Raw genomic sequence first — 19,773 nt, forward strand, 5'->3', positions numbered from 1 at the left:
GGATTTGTTTTCAACTCATACCAATTGGTATTTGAAGAGGAAATTCATATGAAAGGAGCCCTGAAATCAAAGATTCCAAGAATGTCGCATCAAGATCAACTAACATCAATGGCTTAAAGCCTTCGTATACAATTATGCCGACTGTTACGCTTGATGGTAAATTGCCTAGAAAGTTATTTATCGTGCAGCGAGAAGTTGGAGGTGTTCGACCCCGCATGATTCTTTCTCGTGTGCGTGATCTTGCGAGGGCAGTAGGGAATATTTACCCCCGAGCAAGCAAATAGTGGGAAAATGGCCGTAATAGAACTACAACTATGGTATGAGCACTGCTTTTAGTCTGTGGCTGGTCAAAATAACTTACTTTGGCTTGATTCCTGGTCCGAGTACAAGAATCATACTCCTTTAGAGGAAACTATCTCTCCTGCAAAAGTGGCAGTGAAATTCATGCCATCTGCAACCACTGGACATACTCAGACTCTGGATGCCTAAGATGTATTATCCCATTATCTGCAGCTACGCCTTGAAGGATAGTCCGTTTCACGATAAGCTCCACCACAGACTGTTTCGCATTCGGTTGTATGCCATCACAGTTCCCAGTTCTCATCGTTCCATTACACTAACATGATTATATATGCATTCTTTAAGAAGGCATACCTAGCTGAACGTCTGCACGGTTTGTAACTCTGGAGTAGTTCGCCTACGACCTTGATGGTGCGAACCCTTGTGATCAATGTGGATCACCATTTATCGATCGGCGTTCTTAATGCAAATGAATGGTTTGTTTCGAGCATTTTTTTAATGTCGACGATTGCCATTCTGTGAAGTGTAATGCATAATCCCATAGAAGGGTGATCCCTGTACCTACCGGACACTCATTTTCCGTCGCCCACCTGACGCACATGGTCAGTCATTAGCAGCTAATATTATTTCTGTCATAATTGTTAACAAAAAACTTTTAGATGAGCTTTATTACAGACTGAATTTGCGATCCCATCTCGCACTCAAGGAGCTCCTTGGAGATGCGTAAAATCCTGCCACATCATGCATGACGTTTAAATTTAATACTTCTTTGCTGCTAACACTTTTCGAAAGACGTTTCGAAGCCAGTATCTACATATGCTGCTGAATATACCTACACAGATATATCACTATGCGATATATACGCTACTGGCCTTTAAAATTGCTACACCAAGAAGAAATGCAGATGATAAACGGGTATTCATTGAACAAATATATTATACTAGAACTCACACGTGATTACATTTTCACTCAATTTGGGTGCATAGATTCTGAGAAATCAGTAACCAGAACAACCACCTCTGGCAATAATAACGGCATTGATAAGCCTGGGCATTGAGTCAAACAGAGCTTGGATGGCGTGTACAGGTACAGCTGCCCATGAGGCTTCAACACAATACCACAGTTCATCAAGAGTAGTGACTGGCGTATTGTGACGAGCCAGTTGCTCAGCGACCATTGACCAGCCGTTTTCAATTGGCTAGAGATCTGGAGAATGTGCTGGCCCGGGGCAGTAGTCGAACATTTTCTGTATCCAGAAAGGCCCGTACAGCATCTGCAACATGCAGTCGTGCATTATCCTGCTGAAATGTAGGGTTTCGCAGGGATCGAATGAAGGGTAGAGCCATGGGTCCTAACACATCTGAAATGTAACGTCCACTGTTCAAAGTGCCGTCAATGCGAACAAGAGGTCACAGAAACGTGTAACCAATGGCACCCGATACCATCATGCCTGATGATACGCCAGTATGGCGATGACGAATACACGCTTCCAGTGTCCGTTCACCGCGATGTCGCCAAACACGGATGCGACCATCGTGATGCTGTAAACAGAACCTGGATTCATCCGAAAAAATGACGTTTTGCCATTCGTGCACCCAGGTTCGACGTTGAGTACAACATCGCAGGCGCTCCCGTCGGTGATGCAGCGTCAAGGGTAACTGCAGCAACGGTCTCCAAGCTGATAGTCCATGCTGGTGCAAACGGCGTCGAACTGTTCGTGCAGATGGTTGTTGCCTTGCAAACGTCCCCATCTGTTGACTCAGGGATCGAGACGTGGCTGCACGATCCGTTACAGCCATGCGGATAAGATGCATGTCATCTCGACTGCTAGTGATACGAGGCCGTTGGGATCAAGCACGGCGTTCCGTATTACCCTCCCGAACCCACCGATTCCATGTTCTGCTAACAGTCATTGGATCTCGACCAACGCAAGCAGCAATGTCGCGATACGATAAAACGCAACCGCGATAGGCTACAATCCGACCTTTATCAAAGTCGGAAACATGATGGTACGCATTTCTCCTCCTTACACGAGGCATCACAACAACGTTTCATCAGGCAACGCCGGTCAACCGCTGTTTGTTTATGAGAAATCGGTTGGAAACTTTCCTCATTTCAGTAGGTTGTAGGTGTCACCACCGGCGCCAACCTTGTGTTAATGCTCTGAAAAGCGAATCATTTGCGTATAACAGCATCATCTTCGCGTCTGTAACACGTCATCTTCTTGGTGCAGCAGTTTTAATGGCCAGTAGTGTATTTCAATGAATATGATGGCATAGACACTGAGATACGTAAAAAATGCCGCGCCATGCATAAACTTTTAATACATTTATTCCTTACTGGTAAAACAGTCCAACAGTCGACTCAGCTTAAGGAAATGCCGGACACCTGACAGCGCTTTTCCCAGCTTTCAATTGCGAAGCGCAAACGGCTGTAGGCGGAAACAATTGCCGTCTAGAGAGGTATGAAGACGCGCTGTCATGGACACGTTTACAAAATCGCGTTGTAGACACTCGTGGCAGCTGCGCCTAACGTACAGAAGCTGTTTAACAATTTCAAAGATGTTTTCACCAATACGTGGAAATGAAAGTTTTCTGATGTTCCATTACAAATGCAGCTAATCTTTTGTTTTCGTTCCTAACAGAAAACTGGCAAATGAATGATCCTGGCAATGCCAGGTTTTTCAACAAGTTTGTAATAACTACTATAGCATGCTTACTTCCTGAACTTAGGACCGTGTTTCAGAACTACTGATGTTTGAAACTTCCTGCTGGACCTGGACTGGAATTTGGAACCTTAACTTTTGCGTGTTCTTACCTACTGAGCTCTACATGTTAGAATGGTTCAAATGGATCTAAGCAATATGGGACAGAGTACGCGAAAGAACTTGCCCCCCTTCTAACAGCCGTGTACCGCAAGTCTCTAGAGGAACGGAGGGTTCCAAATGATTGGAAAAGAGCACAGATAGTCCCAGTCTTCAAGAAGGGTCGTCGAGCAGATGCGCAAAACTATAGGCCTATATCTCTTACGTCGATCTCTTGTAGAATTTTAGAACATGTTTTTTGCTCGCGTATCATGTCATTTCTGGAAACCCAGAATCTACTATGTAGGAATCAACATGGATTCCGGAAACAGCGATCGTGTGAGACCCAACTCGCCTTATTTGTTCATGAGACCCAGAAAATATTAGATACAGGCTCCCAGGTAGATGCTATTTTTCTTGACTTCCGGAAGGCGTTCGATACAGTTCCGCACTGTCGCCTGATAAACAAAGTAAGAGCCTACGGAATATCAGACCAGCTGTGTGGCTGGATTGAAGAGTTTTTAGCAAACAGAACACAGCATGTTGTTATCAATGGAGAGACGTCTACAGACGTTAAAGTAACCTCTGGCGTGCCACAGGGGAGTGTTATGGGACCATTGCTTTTCACAATATATATAAATGACTTAGTAGATAGTGTCGGAAGTTCCATGAGGCTTTTCGCGGATGATGCTGTAGTATACAGAGAAGTTGCTGCATTAGAAAATTGTAGCGAAATACAGGAAGATCTGCAGCGGATAGGCACTTGGTGCAGGGAGTGGCAACTGACCCTTAACATAGACAAATGTAATGTATTGCGAATACATAGAAAGAAGGATCCTTTATTGTATGATTATATGATAGCGGAACAAACACTGGTAGCAGTTACTTCTGTAAAATATCTGGGAGTATGCGTACGGAACGATTTGAAGTGGAATGATCATATAAAATTAATTGTTGGTAAGGCGGGTACCAGGTTGAGATTCATTGGGAGAGTGCTTAGAAAATGTAGTCCATCAACAAAGGAGGTGGCTTACAAAACACTCGTTCGACCTATACTTGAGTATTGCTCATCAGTGTGGGATCCGTACCAGGTCGGGTTGACGGAGGAGATAGAGAAGATCCAAAGAAGAGCGGCGCGTTTCGTCACCGGGTTATTTGGTAACCGTGATAGCGTTACGGAGATGTTTAATAAACTCAAGTGGCAGACTCTGCAAGAGAGGCGCTCTGCATCGCGGTGTAGCTTGCTCGCCAGGTTTCGAGAGGGTGCGTTTCTGGATGAGGTATCGAATATATTGCTTCCCCCTACTTATACCTCCCGAGCAGATCACGAATGTAAAATTAGAGAGATTAGAGCGCGCACGGAGGCTTTCAGACAGTCGTTCTTCCCGCGAACCATACGCGACTGGAACAGGAAAGGGAGGTAATGACAGTGGCACGTAAAGTGCCCTCCGCCACACACCGTTGGGTGGCTTGCGGAGTATCAATGTAGATGTAGATGTAGATGTAGACTTAACATCTGAGATCATCACTCCCCTAGACTTAGAACTACTTAAAGCTATCTAACCTAAGGACATCACACACATCCATGCCCGAGGCAGGATTCGAGCCTGCGTTGAAACAGCGCGGTTCTGGACTGAAGCGCCTAGAACCGCTCGGCCACAACGGCCGGCTCTACGTGTTCAACATACAAAACGTCCTCATAGGTACAATTCCGTCAGTATCTCTCTCCTACATTCAAAACTTCACAAAATCCCTTCTGTTTATTGTTACGCCACCGTCGTATTTGCGAGCCAGAAGGCTGCCACCGTGATTCACTCCCAAGGGCAGGAAAGGTGCTGAACCGACATTACTAAACTCTGCGGTGGAGCACTGAAGCGAGCCACTTACCACACGTCTAACCCGGCTACTACCACCGGTACTGGAACATACCGAAGCAGCATGATAAGAGAGCCAGGCCGCCAAAGGGTTACCTGGGTAACAACATTCCTGTGCCAGCTGCTGCGACGCTTCCACACCCTACGTCATCAAAAGAGGCGCCCTGTCACAATAGGGCTGGGTCAATGTCAGCTACGGTTATGCACTATCCTGTCAACGACAGCAGCCTGTCCTGAGAAGTACGAGGGCTGGAACTTTAACAGTGGTAACTATTTATTTACAACTCGTACAAAATAGATACGTGTTTCAAAGTTTCACTGACCTTCAATGTAGTCACCAGCATTGTGTATAACCCGTTGCCAGCTATGTGGAAGCCGTAGGATACTCTTAGCAGTGCCAGCTGTGTTGACAGTTCGAGTGGCGTGGTCTGTTGCCCGACGAATTTGCAGCAGTTCTGAAGCGAATGCCGTGAAGTGTTTCCTTCAGTTTAGAAATACAGTTGAACTCACGAGGGCTTAAGTCAGGGGAGTGCAGTAGGTGGTATAGCACTTAGCTGCCTCATCAGTCAAACAAATCAGTAACAGTTTTCTCTGTCCTGCATTGACCTGCTGTCCTGCAAAATGATTGTCAGGTCCTGCTGAAAGTGTCATCACTTCTGCCTCTAAGCTGGTCGTAGGTTGTGTTCCAAAAATGAACAGTATAGAGACAGAAGTGATGACACTTTCTGCAGGACCTGACCATCATTTTTCAGGACAATGCTCAACGCACGTACAGTGCAAGCTGTTACTGATTTGTTTGACTGATGGGGTAGCTAAGTGCTGTACCACCTACTGCACACCCCTGACTTAAGCCCTCGTGAGATCAATTGGATTTCTAAACTGAAGGAAACACTTCACGGCATTCGCTTCAGAACTGCTAAAAATTCGTCAGACAGTAGACCGCGCCGCTTGAACTGTCAACACAGCTGGTATTGCTAAGAGTATCCTATGACTTCCACATCGCTGGCAACGGGTTGTACGCAATGCTGGTAACTACTTTGGAGGTCAGTAAAACTTTGAAACACGTATCTACACTCCTGGAAATGGAAAAAAGAACACATTGACACCGGTGTGTCAGACCCACCATACTTGCTCCGGACACTGCGAGAGGGCTGTACAAGCAATGATCACACGCACGGCACAGCGGACACACCAGGAACCGCGGTGTTGGCCGTCGAATGGCGCTAGCTGCGCAGCATTTGTGCACCGCCGCCGTCAGTGTCAGCCAGTTTGCCGTGGCATACGGAGCTCCATCGCAGTCTTTAACAATGGTAGCATGCCGCGACAGCGTGGACGTGAACCGTATGTGCAGTTGACGGACTTTGAGCGAGGGCGTATAGTGGGCATGCGGGAGGCCGGGTGGATGTACCGCCGAATTGCTCAACACGTGGGGCGTGAGGTCTCCACAGTACATCGATGTTGTCGCCAGTGGTCGGCGGAAGGTGCACGTGCCCGTCGACATGGGACCGGACCGCAGCGACGCACGGATGCACGCCAAGACCGTAGGATCCTACGCAGTGCCGTAGGGGACCGCACCGCCACTTCCCAGCGAATTAGGGACACTGTTGCTCCTGGGGTATCGGCGAGGACCATTCGCAACCGTCTCCATGAAGCTGGGCTACGGTCCCACACACCGTTAGGCCGTCTTCCGCTCACGCCCCAACATCGGGCAGCCCGCCTCCAGTGGTGTCGCGACAGGCGTGAATGGAGGGACGAATGGAGACGTGTCGTCTTCAGCGATGAGAGTCGCTTCTGCCTTGGTGCCAATGATGGTCGTATGCGTGTTTGGCGCCGTGCGGGTGAGCGCCACAATCAGGACTGCATACGACCGAGGCACACAGGGCCAACACCCGGCATCATGGTGTGGGGAGCGATCTCCTACACTGGCCGTACACCACTGGTGATCGTCGAGGGACACTGAATAGTGCACGGTACATCCAAACCGTCATCGAACCCATCGTTCTACCATTCCTAGACCGGCAAGGGAACTTGCTGTTCCAACAGGACAATGCACGTCCGCATGTATCCCGTGCCACCCAACGTGCTCTAGAAGGTGTAAGTCAACTACCCTGGCCAGCAAGATCTCCGGATCTGTCCCCCATTGAGCATGTTTGGGACTGGATGAAGCGTCGTCTCACGCGGTCTGCACGTCGAGCACGAACGCTGGTCCAACTGAGGCGCCAGGTGGAAATGGCATGGCAAGCCGTTCCACGGGACTACATCCAGCATCTCTACGATCGTCTCCATGGGAGAACAGCAGCCTGCATTGCTGCGAAAGGTGGATATACACTGTACTAGTGCCGACATTGTGCATGCTCTGTTGCCTGTGTCTATGTGCCTGTGGTTCTGTCAGTGTGATCATGTGATGTATCTGACCCCAGGAATGTGTCAATAAAGTTTCCCCTTCCTGGGACAATGAATTCACGGTGTTCTTATTTCAATTTCCAGGAGTGTATTTAGTACGAGCTGTAAATAAATGGTTGCCACTATTAAAGTTCCACCCGTCGTACTTTACGCCAGTCGTCTATACGACGAGTGACTTCCAGCCTCAACTACTACTCGATTCTGTTTCGGCTTGCCACAGGCCTGTGGGCTGCGACTAGTCCTGATGGTACCGGGAGTTGAACTGGTGCCTTGCAGCTGGGGACCTACTTGTGACTGACTTCAGGTGACTCGAGAACACCATCCAGTGGTCCTCGGTTCACCGACTGTACCCGGGAGCATCTCATTCCTGATCTATTGTCATCGGTTGTTAACGTTCGAGACTACTGCGCCTCAGGATGTCGGCGAGCTGTTGGAACTGCTTGAGCCATATGGCAACTGATGCAAGTAACACCAACTAGTATTGTGGTGAGGCGGGCTCGATTGGCTGAAGACATCCCACACAACTGAGACGACGTCTTTGGCTGCTGCGTGAATTCTGTTCAATAAACTTGTTAATCTCACTGCCTGTGTGGTTCATTAACGGCCAAAGAGCTGTTTCATCGTACCTGCTGTCCTGTCTTCCATTCCGCACCAACGCTGTGGCTTCTAAGGAGGTCAACAACACTCGGCGACCATCGAGACCCAGGTACAATACCTTCCTGGAGTTCCCCCTTTGAAAGAAGGGATGCTTTGGCGAAACTCGATTAGCCACATCCAAGGCGATTGTTTCCGGACTGAATCCTTCACTCTCCAGAGGAGGGTGTGCTGTTTTGCAACCTCGTGGCATATTATAGCTGCGTTCCAGAATGAGACGCGAACCCAGAACGTTGCCTTTCGCAACAATTCTCTTATCGACTGAGCTATCCAGGCACGACGCACACTTCTCTACATTATCCTTTCTTCCGTGCTGGTCTAACAACATATACAATACACCAGAGAAGCTTGGAAGACATGACAGAGTTACTGATGGAACTATAGCTGTGAAGGCGGTTCTTAAGTCGCTCCTGGATAGGTATCATTACTGGTCGAAGATTTTCTTCGGCCAGGGAACGGGTGATTGCGTGAAGAAAAAAATTATGTCGACCTGTGACTACAGAACCACTCAAATATATATGAAGATGGTACCTGTTCTTTCGGACATGTCCGAAGCAACAGATACCATCGGCAACCACGCAGCTTGTTAGAATGAAATTACAATGAAATGAGTAGCCTTAAGTGCATACAGGCGTTAATATAAGTCAGCGAGGACAGTTGAAAATGTGTGCCCCGACCGGGGCTCGAACCCGCGACTTTCTGCTTACATGGCAGATGCTCTATGCATCTTTTTTTTGTTGATCTCATTTTTGTTCTATATTGTTCGTTGAATTTGTTCACGGCGGACGTCCGATGACAACCGTTAAGGTTCTTCGTTGATCCTTTCACTCAGTTTTTATTTATTACAGAGGGTAGCTGACCCACTGACCGAACGCGCTGAGTTACCATGCTTACATCGCAAACCCTCTATCCATTTGAGCCACCGAGGACACAGAGAATAGTGCGACTGCAGGGACCCCCCGTGAGACCCACATTCCCAACTGATTGTCCAGCACTATATTCATAGTGCCCTTGCCCATTATATTCATTACTCGCGGCTAGTTGCCGATTCCCGTAAGCGTTGGGGCACTGTTTGAGCATCCACACAGAAGAAGATGGTCAAATGGCCGGTGAGGCCTTAACTATATATATATTCATTTCAGCTAGGGGTATTCATTTCATTGTAACCCCTCAAATACATTTCTATTTTTACATTCAGTACGAAGAAGAATTTCATTTTCCAAAATGCTATTCACAAAAAATTGACAATTTATTATACATGGCAGACGAAGTCAAGTCCATACCCACGAAGGCAAATGTTGCTGAGCGGGGGAAAGGGCTGTAGAGGAGGGTGGAGGCTCTAAAGCAAGAGCTCTGTAGGAATAATGCAAGCAAAAGGCAAGGTTCTGGGTTCAATACCCAGCCCGGCACACATTTCTAATCTGCCAGGATGTTCCAAACAGCGCAAAATTCACCTAAAAGTGTGACATTAATTTCGTTATTGGTGTTTTGCTTATGTTGACCTGGTGATAATCTATCATATGTTGAATTAACTGCTAGTCTGTTTTCTGTGTGTGTATCAAAATTTTGTTAGAATAAACCTCTAATGCCGACAAACGAAGTTTATGAACGTCTAGTTTTCAGTCATTCATGATTCGAACTTTTTTCTTTAATTAGTGAAAGCCAAGTATGCTTCTACTGAATCTACCAGTAACAATGAAGATTAACGGGTTGTATCATATTGCGCAATGTGGTTCTGAAATTCTCTGAACACATCACCAAATAAATACACTCCTGGAAATTGAAATAAGAACACCGTGAATTCATTGTCCCAGGAAGGGGAAACTTTATTGATACATTCCTGGGGTCAGATACATCACATGATCACACTGACAGAACCACAGGCACATAGACACGGGCAACAGAGCATGCACAATGTCGGCACTAGTACAGTGTATATCCACCTTTCGCAGCAATGCAGGCTGCTATTCTCCCATGGAGACGATCGTAGAGATGCTGGATGTAGTCCTGTGGAACGGCTTGCCATGCCATTTCCACCTGGCGCCTCAGTTGGACCAGCGTTCGTGCTGGACGTGCAGACCGCGTGAGACGACGCTTCATCCAGTCCCAAACATGCTCAATGGGGGACAGATCCGGAGATCTTGCTGGCCAGGGTAGTTGACTTACACCTTCTAGAGCACGTTGGGTGGCATGGGATACATGCGGACGTGCATTGTCCTGTTGGAACAGCAAGTTCCCTTGCCGGTCTAGGAATGGTAGAACGATGGGTTCGATGACGGTTTGGATGTACCGTGCACTATTCAGTGTCCCCTCGACGATCAACAGTGGTGTACGGCCAGTGTAGGAGATCGCTCCCCACACCATGATGCCGGGTGTTGGCCCTGTGTGCCTCGGTCGTATGCAGCCCTGATTGTGGCGCTTACCTGCACGGCGCCAAACACGCATACGACCATCATTGGCACCAAGGCAGAAGCGACTCTCATCGCTGAAGACGACACGTCTCCAGTCGTCCCTCCATTCACGCCTGTCGCGACACCACTGGAGGCGGGCTGCACGATGTTGGGGCGTGAGCGGAAGACGGCCTAACGGTGTGCGGGACCGTAGCCCAGCTTCATGGAGACGGTTGCGAATGGTCCTCGCCGATACCCCAGGAGCAACAGTGTCCCTAATTTGCTGGGAAGTGGCGGTGCAGTCCCCTACGGCACTGCGTAGGATCCTACGGTCTTGGCGTGCATCCATGCGTCGCTGCGGTCCGGTCCCAGGTCGACGGGCACGTGCACCCTCCGCCGACCACTGGCGACAACATCGATGTACTGTGGAGACCTCACGCCCCACGTGTTGAGCAATTCGGCGGTACGTCCACCCGGCCTCCCGCATGCCCACTATACGCCCGCGCGCAAAGTCCGTCAACTGCACATACGGTTCACGTCCACGCTGTCGCGGCATGCTACCAGTGTTAAAGACTGCGATGGAGCTCCGTATGCCACGGCAAACTGGCTGACACTGACGGCGGCGGTGCACAAATGCTGCGCAGCTAGCGCCATTCGACGGCCAACACCGCGGTTCCTGGTGTGTCCGCTGTGCCGTGCGTGTGATCATTGCTTGTACAGCCCTCTCGCAGTGTCCGGAGCAAGTATGGTGGGTCTGACACACCGGTGTCAATGTGTTCTTTTTTCCATTTCCAGGAGTGTATATTGAATGTGGGAAGAGGCAGCCTTCTCACTTACAGGCGCAAGTAATTCACCGCGCTTTTCCACCAGATGCGCTTCCCTACTATATCAAGTCGAGAGCAAACCTAATAAAAAGGCGACAGCTGCAAGCGCACCGCGTGCTGTTTTCGTGTGGCCGGCCTCACCGCTCTCTGCCAATTAAGAGACCGTCCGCGCTGACTGCTTTATTGGACACTCCACAACAGCACATACCCTTTGCGCCGCTCCCACCTGTCTCGGGAAACAGCAAAATAACAGCCTGCTCCACGTGCGCACTCTGCCAGAATACAAATGAGTGCACATGGTGGGGTGCGTCACTTAGAGAAATACCCTGGAATATGCATGGAGCGTGAAAGGGCGGAAATATACGGACAATTTGTTATTTACCTACGACACAGCTATCTTCAGCACACTCGGAATCAAGTTCGTGAATATATGTCGTGTTCCAGGCAAATGTTTGTCTGAAAGAAAGGCGCACAATTCAACGTTATTGATAGACGGCAAAAATAAAATTTTTCAGGCATTTCATCTGTTAATATTTACAAGGCTCGTTTGGAAGAAAGGCAACGGCCTTACCGCAGTGGATACACCGGTTCCCGTGAGATCACCGAAGTTAAGCGCTGTCGGGCGTGGCCGGCACTTGGATGGGTGACCGTCCAGCCGCCATGCGCTGTTGCCATTTTTCGGGGTGCACTCAGCCTCGTGATGCCATTTGAGGATCTACTCGACTGAATAGTAGCGGCTCCGATCAAAGAAAACCATCATAACGACCGGGAGAGCGGTGTGCTGACCACACGCCCCTCCTTTCCGCATCCTCAACTGAGGATGACACGGCGGTCGGATGGTACCGATGGGCCACTTGTGGCCTGCAGACGGAGTGCTTTTTCGTTTGGAAGTAGTTAGTAGTGTAGTAGCAGGCATATTGGAACAGGAATGTCAGCCGCTTTCTCCAATGCCAGATTACAACAGGGTTCTGGTCAAAGTCAAGGTCAAACCTCCCTCTACACTCCCCTCCCCTCCCTACCCTGACCAACCGCTCTCCATCCCCGATTCGCTCTCGGCTGATTGCTTTAAGATGCTCTCACCGGACCATCATAGGACCCCACTGCTACGACGAGACAGAACTACTTTCGTCTGGCCATACGTGTGAGTGCTTTGATTGGTTTGGGAGAAGGCTCATCAAGCTACAACACATAACGTAGTTCTTTCCTTTGGATTACTTGATAGCGGACAGCTGCCATTGACTATGAAAGCACCACTCTATGTACAGATTAACAAACATTTCTGTTGCAATACAGAACATAACGTTTACGAAAATTCATTTCCTCTGAAACTTTAACTGCTCATACATCCTATTTCATTGCTGAACTCTTCCATCCTCAACACTGTATTGACACCACAAGCAGGGTGCTGTTATACTGAGAGGGAGTGCCTCCCATTGGTTGTTGCTCATTGCAGCGAGCCCTCGAAAATGTCTAGGGTATCGATTCACATTGGTGATTGAGGTGGCACTGCACTCTCTGGACGATACCACACACACACAGATTTCAGTCAATAGAGATCACTTGAGGTCTATACCTTGTAGAGAGAGCTTCATCATTACGTTGGCGCACAAATTATCTGAATTGTGCAAAAATGAGAAAATATGTTTGCCTTACTGAATTCCAAGAATGGTTCATATACTGACTCACCATTGACATCCATAAATTTCATCTGATGGTATAAACCACGCATTGTGAAATATTGTAACGTTTATATCGGATATACTCTATAAATAATTAAATACCAAAACTTCCTTGTAAAATTTATGTAACGAGTAAGTAATATATTGTTGTCAGATATTAGTTTTACTTTAAATACTATCCAATGAACCCTCAAAAATGTAAAAAAAGAAATGAAGTCAACTGCTGTCTCATGTCCCAGTTTCTTACTGTCACCAATGGATGGCTGCACTGCAGAAAATGTGGGTTATTCATTTATTGTATTACAAGAGTCTTACTGTCAGCAACAGTTGGCTGCACTGTAGAAAACGAACTCACTTCGACCTTTAGACCACGAGTTCCTTACTGTCGCCTACAGTTGTCTGTACTGATTGAAAACGATAATTGTTCATTCTATGTACAACGAATGATTTAAGGCACGACAGAGTCTTAAATTATGTCTTTTTCACATTTATGATACTTTTCAAATGTCCCAATATTCTCTCCGACAGTCCTCTACGTCAATGATACTTCTTAGATGTCACAATATTCATAGGTGTTTGCGAAAATACGCCTGCGATATAAAGGAAGAGCAAATATCGTAATGTTAATTTTATCATACACGCATACTTCCTAAACTAGTGTCTAAAAGCCTAAAGTACTCCAAGCTATTTTTCCATGCCTAATAACAGTTGACAATTTAAAAGGATGCCTACAGAATCGATGTCATGAAACTAAGCTGACCAGGCTGATAACTGCAGAAAAATACGTGATAGCTAAAATACTTCGCTATGCAGAAGACAAGCACAGAAACAGATGCACTACCTGAATGCAATTAATCAGCATACTTTTGTTTAAAGTCACAGTAGATAGTCACAGTAAATATTTCCACATTTAAACAGTTCTCAAGTACCATTATAGGAGGGATTAAGAGAATGTATCATTTTATACACTACAAAATATAATCTATGATACTGATTGACAGGTATTGATATTATTACAAACGGCAGAGCCCTACTGGAGGTTATGTACAACAAGTAATTTCGACTAAGTTTGCTATCAGAACTATGGTGCAAGTCTCTCTAGAATGTTTATAGGTTATATTTCCTGCAATTAACAATTAAATAACACATTCTTCTAATACAAAAACGTGCAACACACAAAAGACAAAGAAAGAACATATTAGGAAGAAAGGAATGAAGAAAAGAAGAAAATGTTTGATTTTCAGGGAGAAAGAAGGTTTTTTTAATTATATTATATCAATTAAACTGCAGAATCACATGCTATGTTTATACATATTTATGACATCACCAGAGAGGGTAACAAAGAGAGATGTGGTATCTCCAAAGACGAAGACAGAGTCGATTTCCCAAAATAAGTAAAACCATTTATCAATTATTGTATTATGGAGCTGAATATTTCCGATTCTAAGGTGTCCGCATAAATTATTAAAAAACACGCAGCTTGCAAGTTTATCGCAACATGTAGAACCTCAACGAAAATTCGAGGACAATAATTAAGTTTTATTATATGTAAGACTTCGCATGCTATGCAAGGAAAACGAGGCGTCAAGTTAAATATTTCTGCACCTAAATTGTATGTGGTTCATAAATTAATAACAGGTTACCAGACAACAATAGTTCACTCACATCAAATTCCTTAAAACATGAAAAAATTGATTGCACATGAGGATTCAAGCTCATTACCATCCTGTATTGTCATCTAATGTGAGATAAATGGATACAAGACATGTATGGTTAATGAAGCTCAGTGTATAACAAAGCGGATTCAAAACGCATGCTTATAATACTATTAACATTATTCCAATAACTTGCTCAAATACAATGACCACACATTTTTCGAAGAAAAAAGATTTTACTCTAGAAATTTGCCTCTTGTGAGTTAGTAGATAGACCATCTACCCCTGTGCAGAAATTGTGTGTAACTGGGAGCTATCCTGCTAAAATCAGTACCCAACATTACCGTATTTATTGCCCACCTTCAAGTTACATATCTTGATCAACACCATTGGCAGCAGAGTTTTGGACGTTATTCTGTAAGCTCTCCACTTTCCACTGCTACTCAATATGTGACTGTGAAACAAATAAACTTTTGGTGTAGGTAAACACATACCCTGAATTCATGGACTGCCTCCACTCATTTTTGCGTATTTACATTATATGTTTGAGTGTGCTGAATATGCGAGATCTACGCCATGCATTAACAATCTCGACAGACAAACTGAGTCACTGGTATTCTTACATTAGAGGGCATATTATGTCTTTCTAGAGTATTTGTTTATAAGAAAATCACACACTTATCGATTAGGCAACAACAAGCCTGAGCTCAACGCTTAAGCAATTTAGCAAGAATTATCCCGTTTCGAGAAAAGCACACATTCGTTTCTGTCGAGTTGGCGATGTATATGGGAGGTGGCGGAAGGTTTGACCCACTTCTGCAAGCCATGACTTGTCAGAAATTGTCAAATTTTAAATTACAGACGGATATTAATACATGATCTGTGTACTAGTCGAATCAGATGTGTGTAAACCAGGAAATGATGAGTATGCCAATACTATTGTGGTTGAAGCCTCACTTAAACGCTGCCAGAACTATACTATTCTCCAGCACATAACTTTTCAGTCCTAGCGGATCTGAACCTGCGAATGTGGGCTAGCAGCCAGTAGCAACATGGCCGTCCTTCTGTGTCCACCACCTTCGTAATACTAGCCTGGAGGACATGGTTTGGTGTGACGACTTACAAGAGACTAATGCTGAGTCTCTGTCAACGTTGTCTATACATTATTATTGTATGATGCCATACAGTGTATTAAAATGAATGCATTGTCCATCAACAGAATTAGTGTCATTTAATGATGTCATGGCGTTGTCTTAGCACTATAAAGCATGACCACCACGCAGTATTCTGTAACACTTATGTTAATACGAGGAACTTTAATGTTTAACAAACTGTACAATAGATTCTTCAACAAGAAAGACACATCATGTCAACATCATCCCCACATCATTAGTGCGAAGTCGATATAACGCCACACTAAGTGGAAAAACTCCGATTATGCTAATCTACAGAACATCGACACACACACACACACACACACACACACACACACACACACACACACACACACACACATACACACACACACACACACACACAACATAGCTATGTTTTCATTTACCCTCAACACAACACAATATATAGACAAATGAACATAGTTGCATCGTCCCTGCATTACTAGTACATGTTAAAACATACATGTCTCCTATTGATGTCACGACATTTGTGCAATCACTACCCAGGATTCACCGATTCACTGACATCATGGCATTCTTTCTACAAGCAATCCATTGCATGTAAAGTGTTCAAAAAATAGCACTCTGTTGCTTGTTGTTGTTGTTGTGTTCTTCAGTCCTGAGACTGGTTTGATGCAGCTCTCCATGCTACTCTATCCTGTGCAAGCTTCTTCATCTCCCAGTACCTACTGCAACCTACATCCTTCTGAATCTGCTTAGTGTATTGATCTCTTGGTCTCCCTCTACGATTTTTACCCTCCACGCTGCCCTCCAATGCTAAATTTGTGATCCCTTGATGCCTCAAAACATGTCCTACCAACCGATCCCTTCTTCTAGTCAAGTTGTGCCACAAACTTCTCTTCTCCCCAATCCTATTCAATACCTCCACATTAGTTACATGATCTACCCACCTTATCTTCAGCATTCTTCTCTAGCACCACATTTCGAAAGCTTCTATTCTCTTCTTGTCCAAACTGGTTATCGTCCATGTTTCACTTCCATACATGGCTACACTCCATACAAATACTTTCAGAAACGACTTCCTGACACTTAAATCTATACTCGATGCTAACAAATTTCTCTTCTTCAGAAACGATTTCTTTGCCATTGCCAGTCTACATTTTATATCCTCTCTACTTCGACCATCATCAGTTATTTTACTCCCTAAATAGCAAAACTCCTTTACTGCTTTAAGTGTCTCATTTCCTAATCTAATCCCCTCAGCATCACCCGATTTAATTTGACTACATTCCATTATCCTCGTTTTGCTTTTGTTGATGTTCATCTTATATCATCCTTTCAAGACACTGTCCATTCCGTTCAACTGCTCTTCCAAGTCCTTTGCTGTCTCTGACAGACTTAGAATGTCATCGGCGAACCTCAAAGTTTTTACTTCTTCTCCATGAATTTTAATACCTACTCCGAATTTTTCTTTTGTTTCCTTTACTGCTTGCTCAATATACAGATTGAATAACATCGGGGAGAGGCTACAGCTCTGTCTCACTCCTTTCCCAACCACTGCTTCCCTTTCATGCCCCTCGATTCTTATAACTGCCATCTGGTTTTTGTACAAATTGTAAATAGCCTTTCACTCCCTGTATTTTACCCCTGCCACCGTCAGAATTTGAAAGAGAGTATTCCAGTTAACGATGTCAAAAGCTTTCTCTAAGTCTACAAATGCTAGAAACGTAGGTTTGCCTTTTCTTAATCTTTCTTCTAAGATAAGTCGTAAGGTTAGTATTGCCTCACGTGTTCCAACATTTCTACGGAATCCAAACTGATCTTCCCCGAGGTCCGCTTCTACCAGTTTTTCCATTCGTCTGTAAAGAATTCGCGTTAGTAGTTTGCAGCTGTGACTTATTAAACTGATAGTTCGGTAATTTTCACATCTGTCAACACCTGCTTTCTTTGGGATTGGAATTATTATATTCTTCTTGAAGTCTGTGGGTATTTCGCCTGTCTCATACATCTTGCTCACCAGATGGTAGAGTTTTGTCATGACTGGCTCTCCCAAGGCCATCAGTAGTTCTAATGGAATGTTGTCTACTCCCGGGGCCTTGTTTCGACTCAGGTCTTTCAGTGCTCTGTCAAACTCTTCACGCAGTATCGTATCTCCCATTTCATCTTCATCTACATCGTCTTCCATTTCCATAATATTGTCCTCAACTACATCGCCCTTGTATAAACCCTCTATATACTCCTTCCACCTTTCTGCTTTCCCTTCTTTGCTTAGAACTGGGTTGCCATCTGAGCTCTTGATATTCATAGAAGTGGTTCTCTTCTCTCCAAAGGTCTCTCTAATTTTCCTGTAGGCAGTATCTATCTTACCCCTAGTGAGACAAGCCTCTACATCCTTACATTTGTCCTCTAGCCATCCCTGCTTAGCCATTTTGCACTTCCTGTCGATCTCATTTTTGAGACGTTTGTATTCCTTTTTGCCTGCTTCATTTACTGCATTTTTATATTTTCTCCTTTCATCAATTAAATTCAATATTTCTTCTGTTACCCAAGGATTTCTATTAGCCCTCGTCTTTTTACCTACTTGATCCTCTGCTGCCTTCACTACTTCTTCCCTCAGAGCTACTCATTCTTCTTCTACTGTATTTCTTTCCCCCATTCCTGTCAATTGTTCCCTTATGCTCTCCCTGAAACTCTTGTACAACCTCTGGTTCTTTCAGTTTATCCAGGTCCCATCTCCTTAAATTCCCGCCTTTTTGCAGTTTCTTCAGTTTCAATCTGCAGCTCATAACCAATAGATTGTGGTCAGAATCCACATCTGCCCCTGGAAATGTCTTACAATTTAAAACCTGGTTCCTAAATCTCTGTCTTACCATTATGTAATCTATCTGATACCTTTTAGTATCTCCAGGATTCTTCCAGGTATACAACCTTCTTTCATGATTCTTGAACCAAGTGTTAGCTATGATTAAGTTATGCTCTGTGCAAAATTCTACAAGGTGGCTTCCTCTTTCATTTCTTCCCCCCAATCCATATTCACCTACTATGTTTCCTTCTCTCCCTTTCCCTACTGACGAATTCCAGTCACCCATGACTATTAAATTTTCGTCTCCCTTCACTACCTGAGTAATTTCTTTTATCTCGTCATACATTTCATCAATTTCTTCATCATCTGCAAAGCTAGTTGGCATATAAACTTGTACTACTGTAGTAGGCATGGGCTTTGTGTCTATCTTGGCCACAATAATGCGTTCACTATGCTGTTTGTAGTAGCTAACCCGCACTCCTATTTTTTTATTCATTATTAAACCTACTCCTGCATTACCCCTTTTTGATTTTGTATTTATAACCCTGTAATCACCTGACCAAAAGTCTTGTTCCTCCTGCCACGGAACTTCACTAATTCCCACTATATCTAACTTTAACCTCTCCATTTCCCTTTTTAAATTTTGTAATGTACCTGCCCGATTAAGGGATCTGACATTCCACGCTCCGATCCGTAGAATGCCAGTTTTCTTTCTCCTGATAACGACGGCCTCTTGAGTAGACCCCGCCCGGAGATCTGAATGGGGGACTATTTTACCTCCGGAATATTTTACCCAAGAGGACGCCATCATCATTTAATTATACAGTAAAGCTGCTCTGTTGCTTAAAGAATTAAATTATTTATTTGCACCAAGTCTACTACCCACGCACACAGCCACACACTAGTAAAAGCAGTCGACAGAACAGCGCACCAGCAGTGGTTGAGAGCAGTGACCACAAGCAGTCGACGATCACATATGGACACCAATCGTAATGATATGGCACATAAATGGAATCAGCGCCTAACTCTTTGAAGAAGAATCGCTCTTTGTGATTAAAAAGAGATTGATTGGCGACTCCATGGAGTGTCCTGTGCACCACGACCAGATAATGGATATACTTAGAAGGAGAGACAGCATTGGTCGTATTTTTTTGTTTTATTAACCGCAAAATCGATTTTCGGTCACTTAGTGACCATCCTCAGTGCTGTAATATACAATTTAAATTGGTAGGCACTGGTGTCAACAAGCTTA

General features: G+C 45.0%; 1 pseudogene; it reads left to right on the forward strand.

Moving 5' to 3' along the window:
• The first annotated feature begins 11,805 nt into the window (after positions 1-11,805).
• Positions 11,806-11,922, forward strand: LOC126472023 (5S ribosomal RNA; annotated as a pseudogene).
• The last annotated feature ends 7,851 nt before the right edge of the window (positions 11,923-19,773 follow it).

Source organism: Schistocerca serialis, chromosome 3, assembly GCF_023864345.2.
Source record: "Schistocerca serialis cubense isolate TAMUIC-IGC-003099 chromosome 3, iqSchSeri2.2, whole genome shotgun sequence".
NCBI classification, from domain to species: domain Eukaryota; kingdom Metazoa; phylum Arthropoda; class Insecta; order Orthoptera; family Acrididae; genus Schistocerca; species Schistocerca serialis.